At 44.3% G+C, this 7976-nt stretch overlaps 1 pseudogene across 1 annotated transcript; it reads right to left on the bottom strand.

The window, feature by feature from the left end:
- Nucleotides 1–1004: 1004 nt before the first annotated feature.
- Nucleotides 1005–1605, bottom strand: LOC308649462 (isoamyl acetate-hydrolyzing esterase 1 homolog; annotated as a pseudogene). Its single transcript has one exon. The product of its transcript is annotated as an isoamyl acetate-hydrolyzing esterase 1 homolog (transcript).
- Between the last annotated feature and the right edge of the window lie 6371 nt (nt 1606–7976).

Raw genomic sequence — 7976 nt, 5'->3', positions numbered from 1 at the left:
CAGCAATAAAAAATGACAAAATCATAGAATTTGCAGGGAAATGGACGGCACTAGAGCAGATTATGCTTAGTGAAGCTAGCCAATCCCTAAAAAACAAATACCAAATGTCTTCTTTGATATAATGAGAGCAAATATGAACAGAACAGGGAGGAAGAGTGGGAAGAAAAGAGTAACATTAATCAGTGACATGAGATGGGAGGGAAAGAGAGAGATGAGGAAAATTGCATGGAAATGAAGGGAGACCCTCATTGCTATACAAACTTACATATAAGAGGTTGTGAGGGGAATGGGAAAATAAACAAGGAGAGAAATGAATTACAGTAGATGGGGTAGAGAGAGAAGAAGGGAGGGGAGGGGAGGGGGGATAGTAGGGGATAGGAAAGGTAGCAGAATACAACAATTACTAATAGGGCATTATGTAAAATTGTGGATGTGTAACCGACGTGATTCTGCAACCTGCATTTGGGGTAAAATTGGGGGTTCATAACCCACTTCAATCTAATGTATGAAATATGATATGTCAAGAGCTTTGTAATGTTGTGAACAACCAATAAAAAAAAATGCAAAAAAAATGATTGAGAAATAAATAAACATGAAAAAAAAATCCTTCCTTTGTTGTTACAGTGCTATGTATTAGTCCCTCCCCTCTCCCCAATGACACATTTGTCTTCTTTGGGATGAATAAATTCTGCTTGGTCCTGTTCCCCAGCTTGTCACTGGTTTGGAGACACAGCTCCAGGGTTTTAGGAAGACTCAGCCTGAGATGACCCAGATATTTTAAGGGAAGCCAAAACAACAGAGTCATCATTTTTTCCCCCTGAAGAATCTCAAAACTTTTATTATAACATTAGTGGCAAATGTTGGTGTTTTGATCCAGCATAGTGAATAAAAATTTTTAAGCTTGAGAAAAAAAAATATTCTGCACTCAATTGCTTTGGAATCTATGTGTTATCACCAACTTCAATCTATAAATGAACAACCAGACTTGCATTTCCTAGAATTGACTAATGGTCTCCATCTCCCAGTAGACTTAGTTCAGGTTGTGCTTCTGCTACCTCCTTCCAGTAAGGATGCAGCAAAGGCAGAGAAGAGACCTTCTTCTCTATCAGAGGCCAGAAGTGTGAAAATAAAAATTCATTTCTTTTTGGTGATAGATGTAGTCTATCAGATAAGTAGGATGAGAAGTCCTTGCATGATGCACTCCCTTTTCCCAGGCTGTTTCAAAAAAGTGGGGGTGGCGAAATGAGTATGACTCAATGCTCAGGGACATCCACCGATTTCAGGTACTGCACCATATTTTTTAAGTTTGCAACATACTCTTCCAGGGAAATGTGCCGCTTGGGATTCTCATCTTTTAGTGCACTATCATTGGCGCCAAAGAAAATTGTAACTGCTACTGGATTGTCCACACTGTTCCCTTTCCTGAGTAGTCTTGGAAGAATAATTTTGGCCCACCTGGTATCGTAACCTGACTAATTTGTCAGCCAACGAGGCTCCCCATCCACCCTGCTGAAAAGAAAACTGGGTGATGGAGACTTTGAAAAGCAACACTTGAGGCCAGGCCAGAGAGCTCCCACCAGCTCCCCACCGCACACACACTGCCATAGTATTGTGGGCCTGAGTGATCAGTTTTCACAACTTTGTACTTGACAATTTCAAAAGGCCAATGCTATTTTCTGAAAAACAGAAAGCCCGTGAACCTAGCCTTTCTTTGTGTTGGCAGAGCCGGAGGGCTAGAAAAAGACCTTGTTCTTGTCCCCGCAAAATGTGCCTCCTTGAGAATGCTACTCAACCTGCCCAAGCTTCAAGGATGTTATGCATAATTTTACCCGCTGAAAGGCAGAGGACGCGACCTTTGTTCTCCACACGTCTCCTCTGGGCTAAAGGTCCTGTGAGTATTCTAACTTGAGAAACATGACCACCAGATTGATAGATTGCAAGGTAGATTTGGGGTCCTATTTCACTTTTGCAAGGTAGATTTGGGTCCTGTTTTCTTCAAATACCCGCTGCCCACAACATACAATTAGCAATTTTAATAGCATCTTTTACTGAGCAACTTATGGGCCTTATCTGCCTGGGGCTCAAACTTGTGCAGCAGTGGTTATGAGGAGAGAAGGGAGAGTGTGGATCTCCATGTGCAGCCAATGGACTCCAACTTTTGGGAGGAGGTGACGTCTCTGGGTCAGCAAGCTCTCTCTGGGAGCTAAAGAAGAGAGGATGACCAAGTCTTTGAGATCTTTATCTCTTCTTTTACTGCCCTTCTGATTAAGCCACAGTACATGCGCAACTTCTAGGCAGAGACAGCCGTTAGAATTCAGTGTCACTGAAAAACATTTCAGTTTTGACAACATTTCCTCTAATGCACCTTCGGATGGGAGCTGCTGAGCTGAACCGAGCTGTTTGGGTTATGGGTGGAGAGGAGCACCAGAAAATTATCTACACAAGGAAGCAGGAGTGTGGGGAAAGGTGAGGGGGACTTGGGGGAATGGCTGCCTTTTTTAAAAAAAATTTTTGCTACTGGGGATTGAACCCAGGGATGCTGAACCACTAAGCCACATCCCCAGTCCTTTTATTAATATTTTATTTAGAGACAGGGTCTCCTGAGTTGCTAAGTGCCTTGTTCAGTTGCTGAGATTGGCTTTGAACTCATGGTTCTCTGTCTTGGCCTCCCAAATCATTGGGATTACAGGTATGCACACTGTGGCTGGCAGCAGCTGCTTTCATAGCAGGACAGAGTTACTAAAGAGGATTGGAGGGGGATTCCCTGTGCATTGAAGGAATGTAAGTCCTCCTTGCAGGCTGTTCTCTCTAACCTGAGACCTCCAGGAAATATGGAATGACTCCGTGACCTTTTGCCTTTAGGGGTTTTTAAAAAAATATATTTTTAGTCATTGGTGGATCTTATTTATTTATTTGTATGTGGGGCTGAGAATTGAACCCAAGGCCTCACACATGCCAGGCAAGTGCTCTACCACTGAGCCATATCCCCAGCCCCTGCCTTTAGGCTTTTTTTCACTACCACTTGGTGTAGACATGGGCCTTGAGGAGGCTCAGGCTTAGGTTAGATTGGCAGGAGAAGCTTTGCAACGAGTGTGATGTTATGGTGTCTGTGTATTAGTTTTCATCCGTGGTTCCTGGCTCACAACTCCCTCCCTAACAGGCCATAGAAACTAGAATTTCTCTTCCTCAAAGCAGATCATAGAAACTCTAATCTTCCCCTGCCTTTCTGTTTTAAAGCTGGCTATAAAGAAATTCTCAGGCCTGCCTTGGCTGATAGTAAATCAAAAGACCCTCATTTAAGAAGGGGAGCTGCCTTATACTTGGAAGGAAGGAAAACTATACAGAAAGCCTGAGAAGAATCTGGACAGGCTTCGCTGGGTTTCCCCACTCAGCCTGTTAGCATTAGATCAGACCCTTTTGTCTAATTCCATTTCTACACAGTTGTCTTGCTTCAATTGTGTCTATGCAATGTAGTTTCCACCGAAACTCAAGGAACAAGGTTAAAAAGCTTCCAGAGATCTGAGCATGGGCAGGTTCCTGAGAGTGGTGTACCAAAAAGAGCATGGGAGGTCCATAAACCTTCTCCACCACCTTGCTTTATGCATCTTTTCATTTGTATTCTTTGCAACATCCTTTATAATAAGTTGGGAAACGTGGGCTATGGATGTAGCTCAGTGGCAGAGACCTAGATTAGCTTGTGTAAGATGCTGGGTTCGAACCCTAACAATGTTAAAGAGTTTTTTTTTTTTAAAGAGTAAACCAGTAAATATGTTATTATAAGTTTTGTGAGCCTGTCTAAGAAACTAATAAAATTTGAGAAGCAGGTTGTGGGAACCCTAACAGGTAATCAATCAGACATTCAGGTAAAACAACCTAAGTGGGACTTGCAACAGGAGTCTGAAGGGTAGTGGGGGGCAATCTTGGGGACGGAGTTCTCAACTTGTGGGATCTGATGCTGTCTCCAGTTAGATGGTGTCAGAAATGAGTTGAATTAGAAGACAATCTATTCGCTGGTGCAGAATAGATTGCTCACTTGAGGTGAGCAATCACGTGTGGTGTCAGAAGCAATCTGTGTTGTGAAAGTGCAACGAGAGAAACTGAGTTTGAGAACCAGAATCAAGCAGCTTTTCAGACAAAGGATCTTGCTGCCAGGAAGGATTAAGCATGGGACAGTCAATAAGCAATAAAGCCTGGCTGATTGTTTGAAGGGCAGGTCCAATATTTTCTTCCCTAATAAAAAGACTACAGCTCTAAGTCTGAGCATTTACACAGAATTTTCCCATCCATTGTTTCATCTTTGTTCCCATGAAAACCCCATAAACTATGCACAGTAAACTTAGTATGAACCCCACTTAGAGGACATGAAACCAATGTTCAGTGACCTGCCCAATTCACAGAACTAAGAAGGGCAGGGCCTGGGCAGGGATCCAGCCTGACTCAATTTGTCCTCATTCTTCCAGGCTCCTTGCCATCCCTGTCATTTACTTCCCTGCCTCCTCTCCCATTCTCTACCATCCCAGACTTCAACATGAAATTTCAGTTTTCAAGTCCAAGTGCAACGGAAAACACATCGTGGTCAGAGAGCCCGAAAGCCCTTTTGTATTTTGCATATATCTTGTTTGGAGAAGTACAGTCTTTTAATATTTAAGGGACTTGGTCTCTGTAGACCTGGCAAGATGTGACTTAGTGATACATCACAGACATCCAGGAAGTAAACCATAAGATAAATACCTCCCTCTCCTCCCTCTGCCGTCCTTATGATCAAGTTTTCATGGGAAAGTAGCTGGAGGTGTAGTTCCCTGAATAAGTACAATATTACCATGACATCTGTTCCAAATTATGTAAAACAAAACACTTCATAACCATCCAAGTATATCTGGAACTCCCCATGCATGTTCAAGGTAAGCATTTTGGCTCAGGTCTGTTTAACGTTTCTATCAGAAACTTGAGTAATGTGAGAAGAATGTCCACAGATTGTGGAGATGACAAAATCTGGAGACATGACTGATTTCTGCGTCACAGAGAGGAGAAGCAGCAATGCTAGCAACGTCAGGAGGCTTCAACATCACACGTGGCTTCTGTGTGTGTACAGATAATCCATCCAAGCCACGGCTCTCATCCGGGGCCTGCTCATTTCCAAGGAGAGTCCTGTTCTTCTTATCATGACCACATTCTGGACCTGAGTATTGTTCAGGATTGTCTCCGTCTCTAGGAGCAGTTTTCCACAATTCCGGGTTGTGCTTTCTGCCTCTTTCTCTTACACCTGTTCTGAACTTGTCCTCTCCCTGTTTCCACCCGTTTCCTTTCTCTTCTGCATTAGTGAATGTCACCACTTCCCACCTGGGGCACCATGTCAGAAACTTGGACTTGCCCTCCTTTTCCTCTTATAACCCCAGAATATCAGAGTGGATCAGAATACGCCACCCCAGAAACATGCCACTTTGGCAGAAGGATTGTTTTGAGTTGAAGGTAATAAGGCAGCAAATGCAGAAAGAGTTCTGTCCCCTCTTCTTTTCTGCTCGAAAGCAGGACATAAAATTTCCCTTTGTGAGGGAAACTAATAATAGATAAGGGTTATTTTAGTAAGGTTGGTTTGTGCAGACCCATCTTAGTCTCCAGTGATAAGCGATGTCCTCCTAATATAGGGCTCCACTTAGGGCTCAGGCAGAACCTTGAACTTCACCCTTGATGCCCTCTTTCCCATAGAACCTTTAATTTCACAGTAGCCATAATGATAATCATGAGCAACTTTCACTGAATCCTTGTTATATTCCAGGCACCATTTGAAGGGCTTCAGGTGTATTAACCCATTTAATCCCTCATGGCTACACCATGCGGTAGACTTTGTTACCGTCTCCCTTTGATGGATGAAGGAACTCAGAGATGCAGCTAGGAATGGTCAACTGGAATCTATGCTAGAGGCACCAAAGCCCCTTGGCTCCATTTGGGACATTTCTGTCAGGTCTCGCCATCTCCAAAGCTTTCTGTGGAACTCTGTGCTCTGAACTCTTCCCTCAATTGCCCTTTCATCCCACCTGTTGTACCTGTGATATTTGTTTTTTCTTATCTTTTAACTTGTAGAGTATAAACTCAGAGAGCAGGGATTTCCTTGTTTATTGTCCTATCCCCAATAAAGGGCCTCGTTCCAACTAGATGCTTAATAAATATACGATGACTGAATAAATGTCTGAAAAAATGTCACGAGGAGATGATTAAGGATTCCTTAGTATAATTGAATTGTATAGCTGAACAGGAACTTAGTGCTTAGCTAGTCCTGGGGGTATTGGGCCTGTAAAAAGCAAATTTAGGAAGGATATAAAAGTGTCTTCAAATATTTGAAGAGCTGCCAGTGGGAGAGAGACTGTCCCTTGTGCTCCTGAGCCAGGAGTATCAGTATCGGTCTAGAAAAGGAGGTGGGGGAGAACGAAAAAAGTTGGAGAGTTGAAAAATTGTTGCACAGAAAACTGTAAAAAAAGAAAACTCAGCAAATCCTTCTGTCTGGTGGGACTTGTCACTTGGTAAGTAACAGAGTGAAAGAGACCTGTTTTAGCCAGGTGGAAATTTGAGTCATAGGAAGGCTGGGCTTGGCTGACAACGAGAAAGAATTCTCCGTCTTTTGAGGGAGAGGGTTATTCAACAGACCAGAGGTCACACCCTTTTCCTGATTTTGGATGGAGTCTGATGTTGGGTTGTGGGGTGGGACAGAGGTCCCTCAAGCTTCTGCATGCCCTCAGAGCCAGGGGTGTTTTCCCTGTTCCCTCAGTCTTCCCCCTGCTTCCAGTTCTCTCTCCAGGGTCATTTGGTCCTTGAAGAAACAGACTTTTTGTCTCTGGGCCCCTGAGCTTCTTCCCAAGACCAGACAACATGGCCACAGGAGTTGGGCGTGGAGTGGACCTTCAACTTGCCCTTCTGGCCAAAGGTCTCACCTTCCCTACCCTAGATTTGGAGAGTGGTGGCTGCTGATGGCTCACAGCTCTGGAAGTGGCCTCAGTGGAAGGAAGGTACCTTACTCAGGCTGAGGGTTCAGTCTCCCTGTGGGGCCGTCCCAATCCCATGACAGATCTCTGCTGGAAGCACCAAAGCCCCTTGCCTCCGTGTGGGACATTTCTGTCAGGTCTTGCCATGTCCAGAACTCTCCCTGGGCTGAGCCACTGTTGCAGCTGCATCACCTGCTATTCCTCCCTCTGCCAGTCCTGCTTCCCTCCTTCCTGAGTGGAGTTCCTGAGAGTACTAGCCAACCTTATTCCTCTCTTGAGGATGTTGTAATAAGCATCACAAGCTGGTGGCTTAAGACAACAGAAACATTTCTGTACAGTTCTGGAGGCTAAACGTTTGAAATCAAGTTGTTGGCAGGGCCACGTCCCTCTCTAGGGGAGAAGTTCCCATGCCTCTCTCCCAGCTCCTGTTGTTGGCATCAGTCCTTGATGCTGCTTGGCTTGCACATGTGGCATTCCAAGCTACCTTCATCCAATGGCACTCTCCTTGTTTTTGTGTCATGTCCACATTTTCCTATTATACCAATATCAGTCACGTTAGATTGAGAATGGCCCACCCCACAGCAGCCCACCCTAATCCACTATGAATGCATCTTGGCTGTATCTGCAACTACCCTGTTTCCAACTAAGGCCACATTCACAGGTATGGGAGATAGGACTTCGAACTCTCTTTTAGGGGGACACAGTTCAGTCTGTTCTAACAAACTACCTGCTTGCAAGTCTCCCTCTCAGGATCCGTTTTCCAGGGAATCTGATCAGTGATCCTATCTAATCCCTAGTTTTCTCGTGATTTTGAATTCTAGACCCTCAGCCCCAGTTGACCTTCAGCTTGTTCTCTTCTCTGCCGTGTCCCTTCTTATTGGAATTCCCTTCTACCAGGATATCAGAATGTCTTGTCCTCTTCTGTCATGGCCTTTGTTTTTCCTTCTAAGTGCCTTATAGGTAATAACCACTCTGGGTGGTCTCAGAGAGCACAGCCCA

Source organism: Spermophilus citellus, assembly GCF_964194105.1.
Source record: "Spermophilus citellus genome assembly, chromosome: 5".
NCBI classification, from domain to species: domain Eukaryota; kingdom Metazoa; phylum Chordata; class Mammalia; order Rodentia; family Sciuridae; genus Spermophilus; species Spermophilus citellus.
The sequence above is the reverse complement of the archived record's forward strand: the minus strand, read 5'-3'. Positions and strand labels throughout refer to the sequence as shown.